At 38.1% G+C, this 19,257-nt stretch overlaps 1 protein-coding gene across 1 annotated transcript in view; it reads left to right on the plus strand.

Annotated features, from left to right (window-relative positions):
* The first annotated feature begins 4,002 nt into the window (after positions 1–4,002).
* The window catches only part of LOC139730774 (E3 ubiquitin-protein ligase TRIP12-like), a 78,556-nt gene continuing 63,301 nt past the window's right edge, over positions 4,003–19,257 (plus strand). The window contains exon 1 of the mRNA XM_071641637.1: positions 4,003–4,027. The gene's annotated coding sequence lies outside the window, so the exon portion shown is untranslated. The remainder of the gene's footprint in view (positions 4,028–19,257) is intronic.

Genomic DNA, 19,257 nt, shown 5'->3' on the forward strand with positions numbered 1-19,257 from the left:
TCCATTGAGGCATGTATACATGGGCCGTTTTTGGAGTTTTTGGATGACGGTGTAAAAGTTACACAGGCCTAGGCCTATAGTAGTATAGGCCTAATACTCTGTGACCCAATTTGGTGAATTTATACATGGAAAATACTTAGTATATTTCTCGGCCCTCCTTTTCAAGAACGCATGATAATTAGGCTTCAAAGGATGAACCATGAAGTAAAACTTAAAAGCAAAATTAAATTGATTCAGCATGGCCGCCAATTTATGGACCACCTAATGCAATGTTATACCGTTGGCATGTCCCCAATTGACTAGGTGGAATGCAAACACCTGTGAAGATTATATCAATTATATACTTATATAGGACGTAAATAAAAATATATCAATAATATGATAAACGAGTATTGCATAAAGCAATGTAGGTGGCGTATACAGCAGATATATAGTTCACTATACAACAAACTTTTGAGAGTTTATTGCAATTAAGGCACACCCTGTCGGTATGGCCTATATAGTAGTTCATTCATTCATTTATTTTATTTCCACACGGTTACTTGCTTCAGCCACAGGCTGTTCTTCAACAAGTCCGTGCATCTTAAACAACAGTTTTTATATACAGAATACAAAAACATCATAATACACAAAGTCATACTTAAAAAAAGAAGAAGAAACCACTTGAGCTTACAGGCTACAAATCACATTCCCTATCCCCCCTCCTCCCCCGACACAAATTACTAGACGCAAAATCAATTCAGGTTTGGACTTTTACATAAAAATAAACAAACAAATACTAGTATATACACAAAACACATGACTCCATCACTGGAAACAGTCTTGTTAAACATTAAGTAGTAAATGTTGCATGTTCCTCTAACACGTGCATGGTAGAATAAGTTTGTTTCCCCCTCCTCTCTACCGGAGACTCAACATTTTGATCAGCTTAGATTTCTCCTTCTTCTTCTTCTTCTTCTTCTTCTGCGTTGAGAGTGAATCAGATATTAAAAAGGTAAAAGTATTTAATCACATCTTTGAGACAAAGAGCATGAGAGATATTATTTCTATACACGAGCGTCACTCAATCACTTGGCAGATAATACCTTCGGAAGTCTGTACTTCTGTGCTGGTACATGCATGTAGACCTTGCTTTTGAACAACTAAACGTGTTTCAATGCAGCAACTTGCCTCACTGCCCTGAAGTGTCGCCGGATACAGTAATAGCGAGCCTTTGATCCGTAGGACGCGAACGCTATAAGACGACTTTAGCCAGGCCTCCCGTGCTGTGATGGACAATAAAAAAAGCTGTCTCGCGCGTGTGGAGAACACATTTATTTATTTTTTTTTTTGCCTGATTAGCGTCGTATTAACGTTCGCGTCACAGATCTAAATTCCTTGTGGTTGTCCGTCCGTCCGTCCTTCCGTTTGTAATTGATTCGTCGATCCATTTGTGACTGTGCATCACAGAACCAACAAAACGTCGGACACAGTCATGTATGACGTAAGACCTACTGATTTTGTGTCAGGACTCAAAATAGGTGAATTATAGGTCAACCTTGTCATTTTTTGAATTTTTCATATTTCTTAAAAGAGCAAGACTTCCTCTAATCATGACCAAAGTTTGGGGTCAATAAAAGAATGGGAAATTGTATGTTTTTTAGCACTTTTTTTTCGGGGGGGGGGGGAGAATAGTGTTGTGCCTTATACAGAGTCCCCTTCTTATTTCTTTAAGAACCCTTTACACACTCTTCACTTTCAACTCTAATAACTTTTGAAAGGATGATACTATACTGCTTTGAAAGTTGATAGTGGTCATGGATATAATGTGTTGATAGAGCGTGAAATTTTACTCTGGTAATGCCTTCATTGTTTACACTGCAGAGTTTTAGATCCTGTTCATTTTTTGTCCCTTTCATTGCATGTAGCTGGTTATAGTACGTGTTGGTAAGATTAAACAGTTGAATAGATACGTCAGAGCATCTTTTCTCAGCAATCACGTTTTCCTTTTAATATTTAGATCTAGGAGAGTCCATTTGAAGTGATTTAAATATCATTTTAGTGCTTTAAGTCTGCTCTTTCAAAATCAGTCCCAAACTAAAAATCCATGTCTGGCGACTTTTTGTTGGTTTTGTGGTGCAGGGTCACATTATGTTTTCAAATGAAACTTGGCATATACCCATATGCATTAATGGACGAAACTGCGCCCACTTTCAAGGTTAACGATGGGGGGGGGGGGGGGGGGGGGGGGTCAAGATCAACTTACTAAGTATACTCTTATAATAATTATTCATTGCAATCATTTCTCTGCAATGCCTGAAGATATAATCGTATGTTGGCAAAGATTCTCTAGGAAAAGTTTTCGACCTTTGATAAGAGTTCAAAGTTCAAGTAAAAATGCTATAAACTGTAACTTTTTTCCATCCCTATCTCTGATAATGGCTAAAAGTATCTCGAAGCTTTGATATACGAATACATGATGCCTGATGATGATTCTCTTGGGAAATTTTGGTTACGAGGGCAAAGGTCAAGGTTCAAAGGTCATGTCAAAATGCTGAGATTATGTATATCTCCATACCTCCAAATGACTCAATACATGCACTTGATCCAAAATGCATCATCGCACTGTGCTTCTGCAAGGAAGAACCATAATTAGAGGGCAATGTGTGTCAAAGTTAAAAAGTTGAAAAGTTAAAATGTCACTATTTCATTAGTATTTTGAAAATGGCTCGAAGCTTGTTACAAAAATTGATGCGTGCTATATACCATCAGTAGTGATTATATACTTAAAGAAAGTGGTTGGTTATGGGTCAAAGGTCAAAAGTGAAAAGTTAAATGAGACCTGTAATGGTTTAAGAAATGTATAACCCCGCAACATATTATATTTGGGATTATACTGTTATGCCATCAAACTTTCAATCATGTCATTAAACTTTCTTGTCAATAATATACGAAACCAACGTCTCACATTAGATCGTGATGCGATACGTCGCCATTATAGTAACATTAATCATTTTTCTTATGAATATAGAATATTATAGGATTATAGCCTGCCCGCGGCCCACGCAGGATTACTACATAGGTTGTCGCAGGTGAAACACAGAACGATGATGATTGAAATCAGATTCTCTTAATGTTTGTTGGGCCAAGCAAACAAAAAAGATAATGACAAATAAAAAACAGGAAAAATATTTTCTCGTCTCGTCTTGCTTGTTTGTTGGTTTGTTTTTGGCGCTCCATAAAAGAAAGTTGTATCTTATTAACGCTTTAAAGAGAATATTTCGATTCATTTCCTCTGCTTTCAGCCGCTGAACCTTGCATACACAACCTACATACGACACACTTAACACCGACTGGAAATTAGACTAGCCGGATAGTGTTGTGCAGAGGATCGGCCATTTTTAAATCCATCGTGTGAGGAAAAGTGCCCTAGCTCGTTTTTTTTTTTTTTTTTTTAAAGTTAGGACAATAGACAAATATCTTTGTTTACTTATTGGCCTAAGTTTTTTTGTCCTTCATTTTCTATCGGTGTGGTATGACATGCAAACATTTGGCATATTAAAAAAAACCCATTAAAACAAAAGTGAAAGTGATACGTTCCATTGTGATATTAGTTTAAGTTAATTAGTTTTTGCCAATATTTTGATAGAAATTTCCAATGAATTTTTTTTCTCAATCTATGCAATATTTTTTTTTTGTAAAATAGATTCATTCACAGTGAGTTTGTCTATTGTATTCTTTGACTTGAGATGTTGCTATGTTTTGTATGTTTTGAAAGTTGAGACGTTCATGTGGAACGTATATAAATGAATGAAATGGAAATAAAACAAAATAGCTCTATCATACAGAAAAAGTGTCGTATGTACATGCATGTACTTTTGTACAGTATTCATAATGTATGCGTGTAATACTGGGGTGGGGGGTAGAACATCTCTTTTGTTTTGCGACTGAGGCAAGTTCCGAACATCACAGTAATGCGATAGTTACAGCCTCCAGAGGGCAGCATATCATTTGTCGAAAAATCGTCTAGCCAAATAGACGTACTGAGGTGAGTGACTTGTCTGTGATATTTTACATTTTACCCCTTCGAATTGATGTTTTAAGTCATAATAGTTGATTAATTACTGAGGTAAAAAGCAAATAATGTTATATGCATTGCGGATGACTTTTATGAGCGTTATTTCTTTGTTTGAGCATGTTGTAATCATAAGTATTTGCCGGATGCTCGTATGCAGCGCAGTGCAGAGGTCATAGGGCTAGGGCCGTGTGCTGCCTGCGTAGATGCCAAATACTGCTGTGTGTCGTCGAGAGAACACCGGGAATCTCGCCTGCCTGTGGCATAAGGGAACTACGTACCAACCTTTCGTTCCACAGGCATAGGGCAGTGTTCTTTCCCTTTTGCCTGCACGTATTTGGCGCATACGGAAAGAAAGAATCGAGGATTGACCGAACGATAGAAGTCATCCATTGTTCCAGAAAATATTCGAGGCCTAAGTCACAAGCTGAGTGATGATACTGTGAGCTGTGTGAGTTTTCATTTTGCCAAGTGATGTCAAACACAAGAAGAATTCTAACTTAGTAACTAGTGTAGTGTACTGTTACCAATCACCATATAAATTTAAATTAGAATCTATCTCTAACGTTAGAGACTCTAACATTAATAGTCTACTCTGGATCTGATCTCTGTGTCTAACTTTAGAACTAGATTCTTCTAGATTCTACAACAAGTTCTAGACCCCTGGGCCAGGCCGGGCCTGGGTGGGCCCTAGTTTGAGAGACTAGTAGAATTCTAGACCTCTCTAATTCAAAGCATTGTAATTTACCATTTCCAATCGAATTAGAAATAGATTCGATACGCTGTTGCCTGAAACATAGAAGTTGGTATCCTGGAGTAGCGTTTATCATATGAAATTCAGATATACACCAAGCCATGAAATGAGATCAATTATCCGTAGATTGATACATAATAATGTAGACATGAACAGTGTTTAGATCAGTCGATTTTTTTAATTTTCTTGAAAAAATCTCGCATTTTAATAACTTTTCGCGTTCATGATTCTCCCATTGTAGTGGCGGCTTCGATTCACCCATCATCGTAAGTAGAGAGCCCGCTAGCGCTGAGCCAGTGCGCGGCGTCCGCGGGCAGTCGTAAATCACACAACACCCATAGCGACTCCTGCGGCGGCAACCGCGAAGCTCTTCACGGGCTCCGATCGGACAGCCAATTTCACTGAAACAGGCATTGCAAGGCCCACTTCGTGTAGAGTCTACCGTTCTTACCACATGTGCTAACATGCGGTCAATAAATCTTCCTTTCAAAAAATCAGAAAACATTTCAGTTTTGAAAAAAGTGAAGTTTCGATACTGCCATATTTTGCGCAATGTGGATTAAGTACAAAATACACCAAAGGTCACGACAAATAATGCAAAATTTCGACCTAGCTTGCTGAACAGATCATCCTCTTCAGGCTACTCTTCAGGTAGCAGACGCAAACCCACGTACAGGAAGGCAAAAGTAGATCAGGTTTGTGATTCGAACATGTTGTTTGACATACGGCCACATTACTTTTGAAAAGAATGATATCAATGCACCCTTGTCATAACTGCTACAGCTAGCGATCGTCGCGAATGGGCTCTGAAGTTGAGCACTGCGTGTGTAGAAAACAATGTACATGTGCGAGAGCGCCATCTAGTGCTGAATGACGAATGCTACCTTGAGTAGTTTGGTGAGGCCAATTATTGAATATTGAATTCTATTTTGCTAGCCATCTAACAATGGTTAAAGGGACTGTACAGTACTGGTTGAGGTGAGGATTGAGCTTGTAACGTTTTGTGAAGATATTTAGGAGCCACTCTCTGAAAATGCTAAAGAGCATACTTACTAAGGGGAATCAAAAGTTTATTTGATAAAAATCGGTTTTGATATGACTGAGATATCTAAAAACAAGGTAAAATGAGATCCTTATAAAGTTGTGGCTGTCAATTCTATTAGGATCACATTTTTGGATATCTCAGCCATTTCAAGGCCAATTGTCACCAAATAAATGTTGAATCCTTCTTGAAATTATGTGCTCTTTCATATTTTATAAGAGATTTCTCATTATTTCTCACACACACACAAAAAAATGTTATTTAAGATAAACCTGAATCCTCACCTCAACCAGTACTGTACAGTCCTTTTAAGCATGCTGTACTCTATATAGCCCCCTTGTATGTGGCAACTTTGTGAGAAGGGCAACAAACTGCACATGGAAGTGAGGAAGGTTTATGTACATTGATAATTGGAAAAATGACTCAATAAATTTGGTAACTGGATAGCAAAATGTGCCCAATAGTCATTTGATGTCCTTTGTTTCAATAGTAAAATTTGTAGACGTTTACCAGCCGTAGTCTATTTACAGCTGGCAGCTAGGACAGGATAAGTGGATGAATTCGCAAGTTTCCCCCAAGGTGAATAATTTGTTTTTTTAAGTCATCCTCTATTCACAACCTGATTAAAATATTTGTTTGGATAAAAGTTGGCTTAACTGAAGTGATAACATTTGAGTGATCCTTATAAGAGGTGAGACCAGAATTAAATTGAAAAGCATAATTTCAGTAAGTTGTGAAGTAGAGTCCAATAAGGACTGTCCAAAATCCGTCTCGATCATCTGACTTGCTTTTGAGACTCTGGTCCCAGTATTGTATAGAGAGATTGTACACTGAGTGTTGCTTATTGCACATTATACTTTCAAGAGGCAGATTTTCTGCTGACACATCAGCAGAGAGAAGGGAAAGTAAATTTCAAAGAGGCCTGAGACAATAAGTATTTTGTTCTTTTATTATACACAAAGAGTGTCAAAATCATGTACTGCAGTAACCATGATATTTGGCATTCTAGGGACTCCTGGGTAACCTTACTATTTATGTTCAAGGAGTTGGCTTTTCGCTGAGTGATTAGCATATTTATTCAAAATACTGAATAACCATCTTTAGGTAGAACATTTTTTTTTTCACAGAATTTGTGTGTGTTAACATTTCCTGCTTTTAATATGCAGTAGAAGTAAAACTACTTCGGATACTTTTTACAACATTACTAGTGACAATTTTAAAACAAAAACTTTTTGATATATTTCTGATATTTACAGCTACCAAATTGATATTCCTGAGACTCATTTCCATATCAAGTCAGTTTGATGATTATTTATGTCATGCTGCTTATTGTTAGTAGTAGATTGTAAAAGTCTACTGCTCACAGCCGTAAAGGGACAAGCAAGAGTCCTGAATATCAGGTGATCCATGCATCAAAATGTTTGTTTAAAAGGAAATTACACCACAATTTGTAATTTTTTGGAGACCTTTAATACCATTATTTTATTCTAGTTGTAGTATTATCTGTTTTCAATAGCCAGAGTGAATCATGTAGATTTGTCAAAGACCAGAGTTGTTCATGTTTAGTCTTTTTATTCTGATGTAAATGATATACTCAGTATTGAAGTTAAAACAAGTTTTTATGATTCAGACATCATGTCATGCAGACCCAATGTGCTCAATCCAAATCTCAACAAACTATACCAGAAACACATTACTCTGGCTATCACCCACACTGAAGTGCTGACCTACAGCTATATCAAGAGTACCCATCCCTGCTTTGGTTGTTTGACAATGGAATGGACAGGATGGGGCTTGGACAAAGCCCCTTCTACTCTCAAACTGTTACACTCCAGTAGCTGACCTGTTATGCATTGCTCTTCACAATATCTGAGTCTACAAAGGCATGAGAGGCTATCCCTAGCTATGCAGGGCCTGAACACAATTTAAACTCATTGGAAGGGCCTGAGTATGCCTTACCTTTGAAAATTCGACCTGTGACCCACTCTGTACCCCCCCCCCCCATTTGCAGTTGTATTTCAGAGAAAAGTAATAATATACAGTTGGCATGTAATATTTCCTGTGCTGTGCATCCTTGTCCCTGCATGTGCCCATGGGTTCTTCATGCATGCAAAGTACCAATTATACAGTTTATGGTTTCATGTGATGTTGCATACTGGTTAACGTCATTGCATACCACAGTGAATGGTGTGGGATTGACAACAGTGCGCTGTATATCAGTATACTGTTTAAAATGACATTTGCAATTTGGTCCTAAGTAATAACGTGAAAATCATCATCATTATTTCATCATTTATGGTCCATTTTTCCCACTCAATTAACTCATATTGATCTTTTCTATGAGACAGTGGGTGATTTTAAGGAGCAAGATCACATGATTTTGTTCTAATTTATCTCTACCAGAATTATTCACTATGATAGGGCAGTGATATTTGCCGAGTCCTACTTCTCGACTTGTTTGTTATACCCCCGCCAAACGAAGTTTGAAGGGGGTATATAGGAATCAGCGGACGGTCGGGCGGTCGGGCGGTCGGGCGGTCGGGCGGTCGGGCGGTCGGGCGGTCGGGCGGTCGGTCCGTTGCAAATCTTGCGTCGCGAACTACTTCCTCAGTTTTCAACCGATTCCCATAAAACTTGGCACAGATGTGTGCCTTGGGTTGTAGATGTGCAAGACGTATTTTTTGACAGTACCCAAAAGTACGTTGCCATGGTAACGGCATATTATGGGCAAAAATGGGTACAAATCTTGCGTCGCGAACTCCTCCCACAGTTTTTGATCAATTTTTATGAAATTAGGTACAGATGTTCATCTGAATATGTTAATGTGCAAGACACATATTTCCGCAGTGGCAAAAAGTGTGTTGCCATGGTAACGGCATGTTATTGGTAAAATATAGGGCAAAATGCTTCATGGCAAAACTGCTTCATCAGTGTTCTTCCAATTCTCATGGAATTCATATTGAATGTTTGTCTTAGGATATAGGTCAGCATGACACATTTCTTGACAGTGACAAGTATGTTGCCATGGTAACAGCTCACATATTATGAGCCAAAATGATGGAAAATTTTGTGTTGCAAACTACTTCCTCAGTTTTTGCCCAATTTCCATGAAACTTGGTACAGATGTGTGCCTTTGGTTGTAGATGTGCAAGACGCATTTTTTGACAGTACCCGAAAGTACGTTGCCATGGTAACGGCATATTAATGGCAGAAGATCAAGGAAAGATCTTGCGGATTTAACTACTTCCTCAGTTTTTTGACCAAAGCTTATGAAATGTGACACACACCTTGATCTTGGTGGGAAGATGTGGAAGACATATTTTTCGGACGTGTCGGAAGCTGCGTTGCCATGGTAACGGCATATAAATGGCAGAAGATCAAGGAAAGATCTTGCGGATTGAACTACTTCTTCTGTATTCGACTGAAGCTCATGAAATGTGGCACACACATTGGTCTTGGTGGGAAGATGTGCAAGACATATTTTTTGGACGTGTCAGAAGCTGCGTTGCCATGGTAACGGCATATTAATGGCGGAAGATCAAGGAAAGATCTTGTGGATTGAACTACTTCCTCAGTTTTTGACAAAAGCTTATGAAATGTGGCACACACAATAGTCTTGGTGGGAAGATGTGCAGACATATTTTTCGGACGTGTCGGAAGCTGTGTTGCCATGGTAACGGCATTTAAATGGCAGAAGATCAAGGAAAGATCATTCCTTGGGTAAGACTGTCGTCACGGGCGGGGGTATTAATCACCTTAAGTGATATTTCTAGTTAATACTGTCATAGACATCATAGGCATCCCTATGATCATAGGGTACAGTATCATAATGATAATTGATAAGTACATGTACAATGTAAGTCTTTCGTATGTGGTGCCTTTTCTTCTCATGATGTTATGTAAAACCCTTTGCAACGTAGCAGTTGGGTCACTGGAATCAAACTGAGTACACTGTTGACAGATCTGTTAACCCGTTGAGGACGGACTGATTTTGCTACAACGTGCATTTACCATAGACACTTGCCCGAGAATGTATCAGGACTTGTCCTCAACGGGTTAACAGTGAACTTAGTCCTCCTGGAGAACAGTCAATCCATGCTGCAGTTTGGGTATCTCATGTTATTAGTCATACTCGTGAATTTCCTTTATTTCTTTTGTCAAGCTCATGTGGGTTTCTTCATAGGAGGCCTGAAGCACAAGTACATTTAACCCTAAGGTATCTATTATAAGCTGTTACTATTACCTACCTGCAAGTTTGTACCAAGAGGTGCTGTACTATCTGAATCATAATGTGTGTGAGCGATTAAAATACAAATTTTGCAGGTAATTCGGTGATACAATTGCATTTGTAATCAAACATACAAGTGTGGAGACACATCAAACTAATACATCTTCTGAACAGGTTGTGTGCTAAATGAGACTGTGATGTTCAATACTTCAAGTACAGCTTATCTGTGTCACACATTGACATGTGCATGGACACATGTGATATACACTCAAGTCTTTCACACACACACACACACACACAGAGACATGCACACACACTCATGCGCATGTACATACAATGTAGTGAAGTATTGGCACTTGATATTGTGCTCTGTTTGAATTTCAACTTGTTCAAGGGGAATTCCAGACCAGTTAACATCTACTGTAGTGTACTAAGGAAGATTAAAAGTTTAGGAATACAAAAGTGAAAATTTCATCAAAATAGGATAAAAATGAAGGAAGTTATGAAATTGTGAATATTTGCTAATTTTCACAAAACACTTCTTGAACAATTAATATGAATATATGCAATTGAGTATTAAAGGACAAGTCCACCTTCATATACATGTGGAGTAAGTGAATGCAACAATATCAGTAGAACACATCACTGAAAGTTTGAGAAAAATCTGACAATCCATTCAAAAGTTATGAATTTTTAAAGTATCTTCGCAATCACTGCTGGATGACAAGACTACTACAGTGTATGATGTCACATGCGTAGAACGATATAAGGAAAATGAAAAGAGAATTTTACAAACTCCACTTTTTGAATAAAGTGCACATTTCTTCGACTTGTTACTGACGTTAAAGGGTAATATTATTCCCCTTGCCTTCTGAAAGACAGAAGTCGAGTGTTCTTTTGTTATGCGAGAAAAGTGAAAATATGTTGAGTTTTCTTTATACTTTCTTTATTTCGTTGTACACATGTGACATCACAAGCTATAGTAGTCTTCTCATCCAGCCGTGAATGAGCAGAAACTTCAAAAATTCATAACTTTTGAACAGATTGTCCGATTTTCCTCAAACTCTCCCTGATGTGTTCTACTAATATTGCTGCATTCACTCAACCCACATGTCTATGAAGGTGAACTCGTCCTTTAATGATGTCATTACCTCACAACTTCCCACTGTATAGTTTGTATTAGTGCACAAATTCTTGAAATTTCCTGTGTTGTTTTTTTTTTGTTGATCAAATACAATTAAGACCTTGTCTTAAATCATAATGTATCTGTCTGATCATTATTTTGAATATATTTTGCTAAGAATAACAACAAACATGTATTTTACACTTTTATTGCATCAAATTGTTGTTGTTTTTTTTACACAATCAGTGGAAGAGGGGATATTATGATCATCTCATTTTCATATATGCTACATGTACAAATTGTATTTCAGCCGTTTGACAAAACTTTGCAATTTTATTCCTTCTCCAATTTTTATCAGATTTTGATCACATTTTCATTGTTGTGCATGTAAAATTTTATTATTTTTTTTAGACTAACTTCTAACTGATGCGGAATTTCCCTCTAAAGGACCCATGAAATCATAGATGAGGGTATAAAAGGCAAAGATCTTATAATGACCTTTCTAGCTAGACTGATTAACGTAAAACCAGAAATGTTCGTGTGTATTTGCATCTTCCCACATTTTGCAAGTGCCAAGATTTGTGAAATTAAGATGCACGCAAAAGTTCTTGTCTACACTGTACTGTATACGTGGAATATTTCACGAGGTTTTTATTTTTGCGAATTTCGCGAGTCAGGTGCTATTCGCGAAATTAAAGACACGCGAAAATATCGACTCTGATCCCGATTTGAATGTGACGTACATTGTACTCATACATTTCTCCGTTCACTACAGGACTCCACGATCCCTAATTTAACCACTCGCGAAATCATCGAGAAGTCCCGATTCACAAAAATTTAGACTCGCTAAATGGCGTATACAGTAATTGTATGTGTTTAATGCCAGTGGCAATTTGCAAAAATTCCATGCCATGAAAGCATCTTGCTTCAGAGTATCTTTTTTTATTTCTGCAAAGCATTCCTTATGTAAATGGAACTGACAACCTTTTTACCAGAAAGCGTACGTGCATATAATGCTCGACAGATCTGTCAAAGACCTGCCTAGTCACACAGTGAGTCTTAAAGATAGTATTTCTCATGAAGTTATCTGCTGAATTAATGTACAATGTAGTGCAATTTGGGAGAAAATCGCTATTATAGTAGCCCGATGATGACAAATAACAAATTATCCAGGCCTAGAATCATCCATGATATTTAGGGTGAAGTCTACTTATTAGTAGTGCTGTAGATTGCACAAATAAAATGTGAAAGTGCAATCAACATATTTTCAGCATCTTTTATGACTCAGTACTGAAAATATATGACCTTACAGTCACATTTTGTGTCTTTACTTTTCATGATAGAGCTTGTGTATAAATTTTACCCTCTGACTTATGAGGATATCAAATTTTGATTAGCAGTTATTGTGCATTATTATTATTTCTCTCACCTATTCATTAAGCAGATTACCATTTAATGGTATACTGTACTTAGTTAATGACTGGAGATATTATACAAGTACTATCTTTTACAGTTTCTTTCATGCATTACATGAGAATATGTAGAAAAGACTCAGTTGCGCTTGCTTTCCTGTACAATATGTGCATTGTGAATGTTATGCAGAGGTATCTCATGCATAATGTAGCATGACTGTCCTTTTTCTTGGTAGGGCTAAGTCGCAGAATGACAGTGGATGTACATGTAGATGCCTAGAAGTGCAATTTGTACAGCATACTGCACTCACTGGTTTCCTGAATGATCAGTAATGCACATCATGCTAAATGCCGTTAGTATAAACAGTTGTTATGTACTTTAAAGGAGCCCTTGCATGCTAAAGGGTGGTTGAAGTTTTACTTTTTAGTATCAGATTTGCATATTTGTGTGTTATACTGTTACCGAGTGTATGCATGGCAGTGTACAAACCATGCTTTTCTGTACATATGGTCCACATGCATTACTATAGTTCATCAGGAAATTTGAGGATATATTTGTAATTTTCTCAGGGATACCAGTGTATCATGTGTAGGCCCTACTTCATCCCATAGTCTGTTGTTTATAAAAAAGGGAAAAAAAAAGGGGAAAAAGATCAAATATTGTCTTGTGAGAAATGTAGCAAGAACATAGAATATAATAGACATGTTGCATGATATCACCCCACTTGGTCAACACAGAATCTTCAAAGATTTTTAGCAAATATATATTTATATCTGATAGTCAAGCATGCAGTCACATTGGAGTTCAAGTGCAGAAATCATTCCAAAGTATTAGCATGTGGTGGACAGTCGTGTTATTAGTGACTGCTTCACTTGCAAAGGATTATACTTGCCATGTAGTCCAAGGAACTAAAAATCTACTTTTGGCCACTTGTCCTGGACAGCTACAATGCAATACTCAATGTCTGACACCTTAATGAATGGCCATTTGTCTGTTTAGAGTATGGTGTTCTTGTCCATGCACTCATTTTTGCTAGTGGGAGAAATATCTTGATAATAATGCAAAGTAGTCACCTCACAATTTCAAGCTTTTCTTATAAATTCTCTTCAAGGCTTTTAACCTGTACCATCACGTATCACATGTCAAGCACTAGTTCAATCTACCTCTTTGTTTTGTTTCAGAAATTTTCACATATTCTTGGAAAGATAAAATATTTCCCATAAAGTACTTCTACTCAATGATAACATGTTATACAAGTAACAGGCAAGATAAGGAACATAAATCTGTCACAGAAATCAAGAAAGAATGGTACATATATGGCACATTACATATCTTTCTGTGCAAGCAGAGTTCGTAACAGATGCAGTTTATGCCAAAGAAAAGATCAATATTGAGTATGTAGAGATGTGAGGAAAGCACTTAAAGGTTTTGTATCAGTTTTAAGAGGAAGCTTTATCAGGGATTTTACTATTGTAACATTTTTAGTTGCCATCAACATGTAATTCTGTATAATTACAGTGCATCAATTACGTGTTTCCATGATAGAGTCTTCAAAATGTACTGTATGTGTGTATTTGTATCAAAGCTAGACCCACGGGGCTATACTTTAGGTGCAAGATAAAGGACATTCCTGTAGGAATGATGTGTGTTTGGTGGGATTGACTGGTATCAGCCTAGCCTTTGAACCTTGTCAGCAGGAGGACAGAACTGATTAAGGTCAAGTGTCAGATCTCACATCAAAGGCGAGAGACTTCAGCTGCAGCTGGTTTCATACCATGACATGAGGTGCAAAGCAGTATAAGGCTTATACAAACAGTACGTTGTGCTTACACCAGCAAAGGATACTGGAAAAAAATGCACAAAGCAAGATTTTGGCCAATTTTTTTCATGATCTTTCAGTGCAAGAATGTTTTAAAAGCATGCAGTAAGGAGTCCAGTGCAGGGTCAATGAAGATGACAGCCGAACTCATGTCTTAATAGGAAGCCTAAAACAAAAGGCATGTCAGATTAAAATGCTGACCAAGAACTGATATGGGGCCCATCATTTGGTATTCATATATGCAGCAAAAGGGTTAGTCATGTGCCCTCATGAACTTCTATGTGAGGATTAGATGACTTGCCATTTTGATATTTGAATAATGAAATTACGTAGTTGTACTCTGGGAATAAATACATAGGATTGTCCAGGGTATTTATGTCATCATATCAAGCAATTTACTTAACTTGTTCCAGTGCAGTCTTAAACAATCATGCTTGTGCCAATCACCACATGCACTATAGATACATGTACAGCTGTAACATGTGTCTCTGACACATGGAAAATCTTAGAGCAGCCTATGCAGTGAACCCCATTTATGTACAGTGTAGGACCCTAAGTAATTTCTGAATTCTACTGCTCCATGCTGTTCCTTCTGAAGGATGATTTTGAAATTGAACAGGCAAGTGTAATGAGCCACATTCCAATTATCTTTTCACTGGTGTAATCTTGAGTAGAATGTGCTGTAGTATTTTGTCATTGACACAACTTCATCAATTTGGGACTTTTATGGTTGTACCAACACTTGTGATGCAATATTATAATTCTTGCGGTCGGCTACACGTCACTTCCGGTTGACTGGAGTGAAAACAAACAGCTTGCAAGCGCTAAGCCTGCATATTAATGCGCATACTGCATGCTGTGCACGTGCGACGCGTATAATTCATGCGCAACTCTACGCAGACATGGGGACTGTTTTTCATTATTCATTTTGTCATTTGTGCCATCATTCATGAGATACATGCATCATGTCTTGCCAGCAATATTCTAAAAATCTGGATCCTGTCGATCGATCGGTCCCGATATTTTGCCAAGCCGGAAGGCATGCCGGACTGGACCTGTGCCCGTATGAAATCGCGGCAGGACTCTGGATCAACGAACCGACAAAATGGCCAGATGTGCAGTAGAACCTCTTTGAGTAGGCCCTACCCCGATATCTACGCTTACTTTTACCTCATAGAAACTTCAGGTAGGTCTAGTATTAGGCCTAACGTTAGTACTGTAGTGCTTAGGGTAGCGTCTAATTTAGAGTAGGCCTAGGGCCTAATCCTGCCGCCCGCACAGCTGCAGTACCAGCCTGCGCTAGCGCTATGCTCGCGGGGCGCCCCGGCAGAAAACACGTACAGAATACCACTCCAGGCTCACGCGACTATAGACTATGGTTTGTTTTCACTCCAACGCTATCCATGACCCCGTGACACGCAAAATACCCGGATGTCCGACCATGAGAATACCAAGAATGAATGATTGAATTTAGAAAAAACAAAACAAAACAAAACCCAAACACCCCCAGAAATAATGTATAATTGTGAATCGAGACTGATCATTACATTTTAGACTTAATTGAAAAGCCTGATATTGTAAGGAATGAAGATTTCATTTTTAGTTGGAAGATTATGCGTGCATGCAAAATTATGACTCTTTATTTACATGACTTCAGCTGTTATGAAGAAGACTCTTCTGTTTGGATTGTTCATTGGTTGTTCCAACACTGCACATTGTTTGTCTTTACACTGCCTACACCTCATTGCATAGCCCAAGATGACTCGTTCTTTGTCAGCATTAGTTGAATTCTGGCGTTTCAATGAGTTTTGTGTTTGAGTGTCTTCACTCTGCCATACACTGTAGACACTTCATTCTACCATGTGTAGCCTGACTTCTTCCAGCTATGGTATTTGGAAGTGCTCCAGAAAAACACTGCATTAAGAATAAAAGGGGAATTTACCCCAAAACACTGCATTAGAAATAAATTGGGGAATTTATCCAAAACACTGCATTAGAAATAAAATGGGGAATTTATCCAAACACTGCGTTAAAAGTCAAATGGGGGATTTACCGGTACATGTATGCCAAACACATTCATGGGTTCAGGAGTCAATGAGTGTAGCATGATAAGGGCTTTTTACACTTGTGTTTCTTAACCCCGGACTTTCTCTGACCCAGGACTATCGTTGGTCCCGTACCAATTATTTCAGCTTTTTACACTCGCCAATTAGTCCCGTACTATCTCTTGTCCGGGACTAAGGAGAAAACTGACATTTTTACACTCGTATTTCTTAGCCCCTGACTTTCTAAACCACATGAATATTCATAATTACGCTGTGTACTGTACACGTACACGCACGCACCGGCAGCACTTGATTACCTCGTTTCTGATTGGTCAGTGAGGGTCGGACCTCGTCTCCGTCGCTTAGCCCAGGATTTTTTTTCGTTCTGTTTACACTCGCTTGGCACCGCAATTGCGGTGCTAACCCTGCTATTTTGCAGGGCCAGATAGTACCGTACTATCAGTGGGGCTAGCCCACTTTGGCAAAAACGAGTGTAAACAGAAAGTGGGCTAAGGATAGTCCCGTACCAACGGTGGGGCTAAGGCCCCCCCTTAGCCCCACCGTTGGTCCGGGGCTAAGCAAAAATTTACAAGTGTAAAAAGCCCTATAGATCCTATAGACTACATCAGTGGGTGAAAGGAATTTAGTAAGCAGTAGGTGATGCTGGTTTATATGCTGGCTAGTTCTGTCCTTTTCACTTGGTTTTTATAATAATAGAGATCAAACACATGGCCTTACTGTAGCTGCAGATGATGATAGTAATAGGAAAACATCAGTAGATTAGGACAAGCCATTCAAAGGTTTGGCACTTTAAAATTTCGGTTCAGTCCATGTATCATCATTGCTGCATGGGAAAATAACAACATGTGATTTCATGATAAGACAAGTATGTTTAAAGAAAACGTGAAAAGTGCCGTACATACCCTTGACTTGTTACAGATATTTATTATGTTAAGGGAGTGGTATTCTTCCTGTGATATAAAGGAGTTTTATGTCAAGTGCTCTTCCCTTATGCCAGAAAACTGGTAATGTGTGCTTTCCTTTGTGTGTAATTTTATTTATAGAATAATGATGTTTTGACATAGCAGACTGTTGTAATCTTCCCATCTAGTGATGATGGTTAGATGGATTTTATCAAACTTTAAAAATTAGTAACTTTTGAACAGATTGTCCATTTTTTCCTCAAATTCACTGACGTGTTTTACAAATATTCTGCATTCACTGAATAAACATGATTATGTGTGTGGGGCATGTTCCCCTATTAAACTTAAGTGTGTAAGATGTCCCCTTTGAACATGATCTGACTAGGACTGCACATATTTGTGAGTGAGAATGGTGTTTATGATTTTATATGTATACATCATACACTGTTACAAAGGGAAGGTATGATCTAGCTAGTCCAGAAATAAAGTTGTTGGTATATCCTGTCAAGGTTAGGGTCAGAGGACAAGTTTAGTTTTCTTCATTTTTGCCTGACATATCAAAACTGTAAGTATAACTGTCAAGTATTAGGAGGTGATGGTTGTAGAATGACATTACATGAGACTGATCAGATTTGTGGCAGAGACAGTAAAGATTAAAGGTCAAGGACAAATTTTGATGATTGTGAGATAATTTGATGTGATTCAGTGGAGTAAACGGTGAAAAATGGAAATTTGGGCATAAAAGATTAAAAAGTTGCTTTTATTTGTGATGTTATGTGAATCTTATATTAATTTATGTGGCTTTTTGAGAAGCTGTTCCACACTAATTTCATCATTCAGAAATATCAACTTTCCTTCATCCTTTCCTTGTAGTGATCTTTAAATCCTTTACAGTATTTCCTGGCTACATAATGTACATGCAATGGCTGATTGTCAAGCACCTTGGACATAAATTTAAAGTGTATATTCATACATGTTAATTTGTAATTTTTCTCCGAGCTCAATAAAGGACAAGTCCACCATCATATACGTCGTGTGGATTGAGTGAATGCAGCAATATTAGTAGAACACATCAGTGAAAGTTCGAGGAAAATTGGACAGTCCATTCAAAAGTTATGAATTTTTGAAGTTTCTGTGCTGCCACTGCTGAATGAGAAGACTTCTACAGATTGTGCTGTCGTATGCGTAGAACGGAATATAGAAAATATAACAGAAATTCAACATATTTTCACTTTTCTCACATAGTAAGAGAGCTCTTGACTTGCTTCTTTCTAAATGCAGGGGGAATAATATTACCCATAACATACATCAGTAATGAGTCAAGGGAATGTGTAGTTTTTTCAAAATATGAACTTTTGTTGAATTCTCTTTATGTTTTCCTTATATTGTTCTGCGCATATGACATCATACACTGAAGGGGTCTTCTCATCCAGCAGTGACTGCGCAGAAACTTCAAAAATTCATAATTTTTGAACAGATTGTCCGATTTCCCTCAAACTCTCACTGATATGTTCCAGAGACTCCAACTCTCCTGCTTTCGACAGGAGATCTCCCGCCGAAAGCCCATTTTTGCAAAATCTCCCGTTCTCCCGCTTGAAATGATTTCTTACTTATTGTCATTGTATGTTGAAAAAACAAGCCTTAGATAGCACGAGATAACATCTAGAACCCTAGAGCTGGACCCCGGCCACAAGGAACTTCGCGCTTCGTGCACATCTAGTTGGAGTCTCCCGTTTGCTAGGGGTTTCAGGCGGGAGAATCTCCAGATCAGAAGGTGCTTGGGGTTGGAGTCTCTGATGTTCTACTTATATTGCTGCATTTACTCAATCTACTATATGAAGGTGGACTTGTCCTTT

This window comes from Diadema antillarum, unplaced genomic scaffold, assembly GCF_040938485.1.
Source record: "Diadema antillarum isolate AM-2024a unplaced genomic scaffold, OU_Dant_1.0 seq00000333_RagTag, whole genome shotgun sequence".
Classification (NCBI taxonomy): domain Eukaryota; kingdom Metazoa; phylum Echinodermata; class Echinoidea; order Diadematoida; family Diadematidae; genus Diadema; species Diadema antillarum.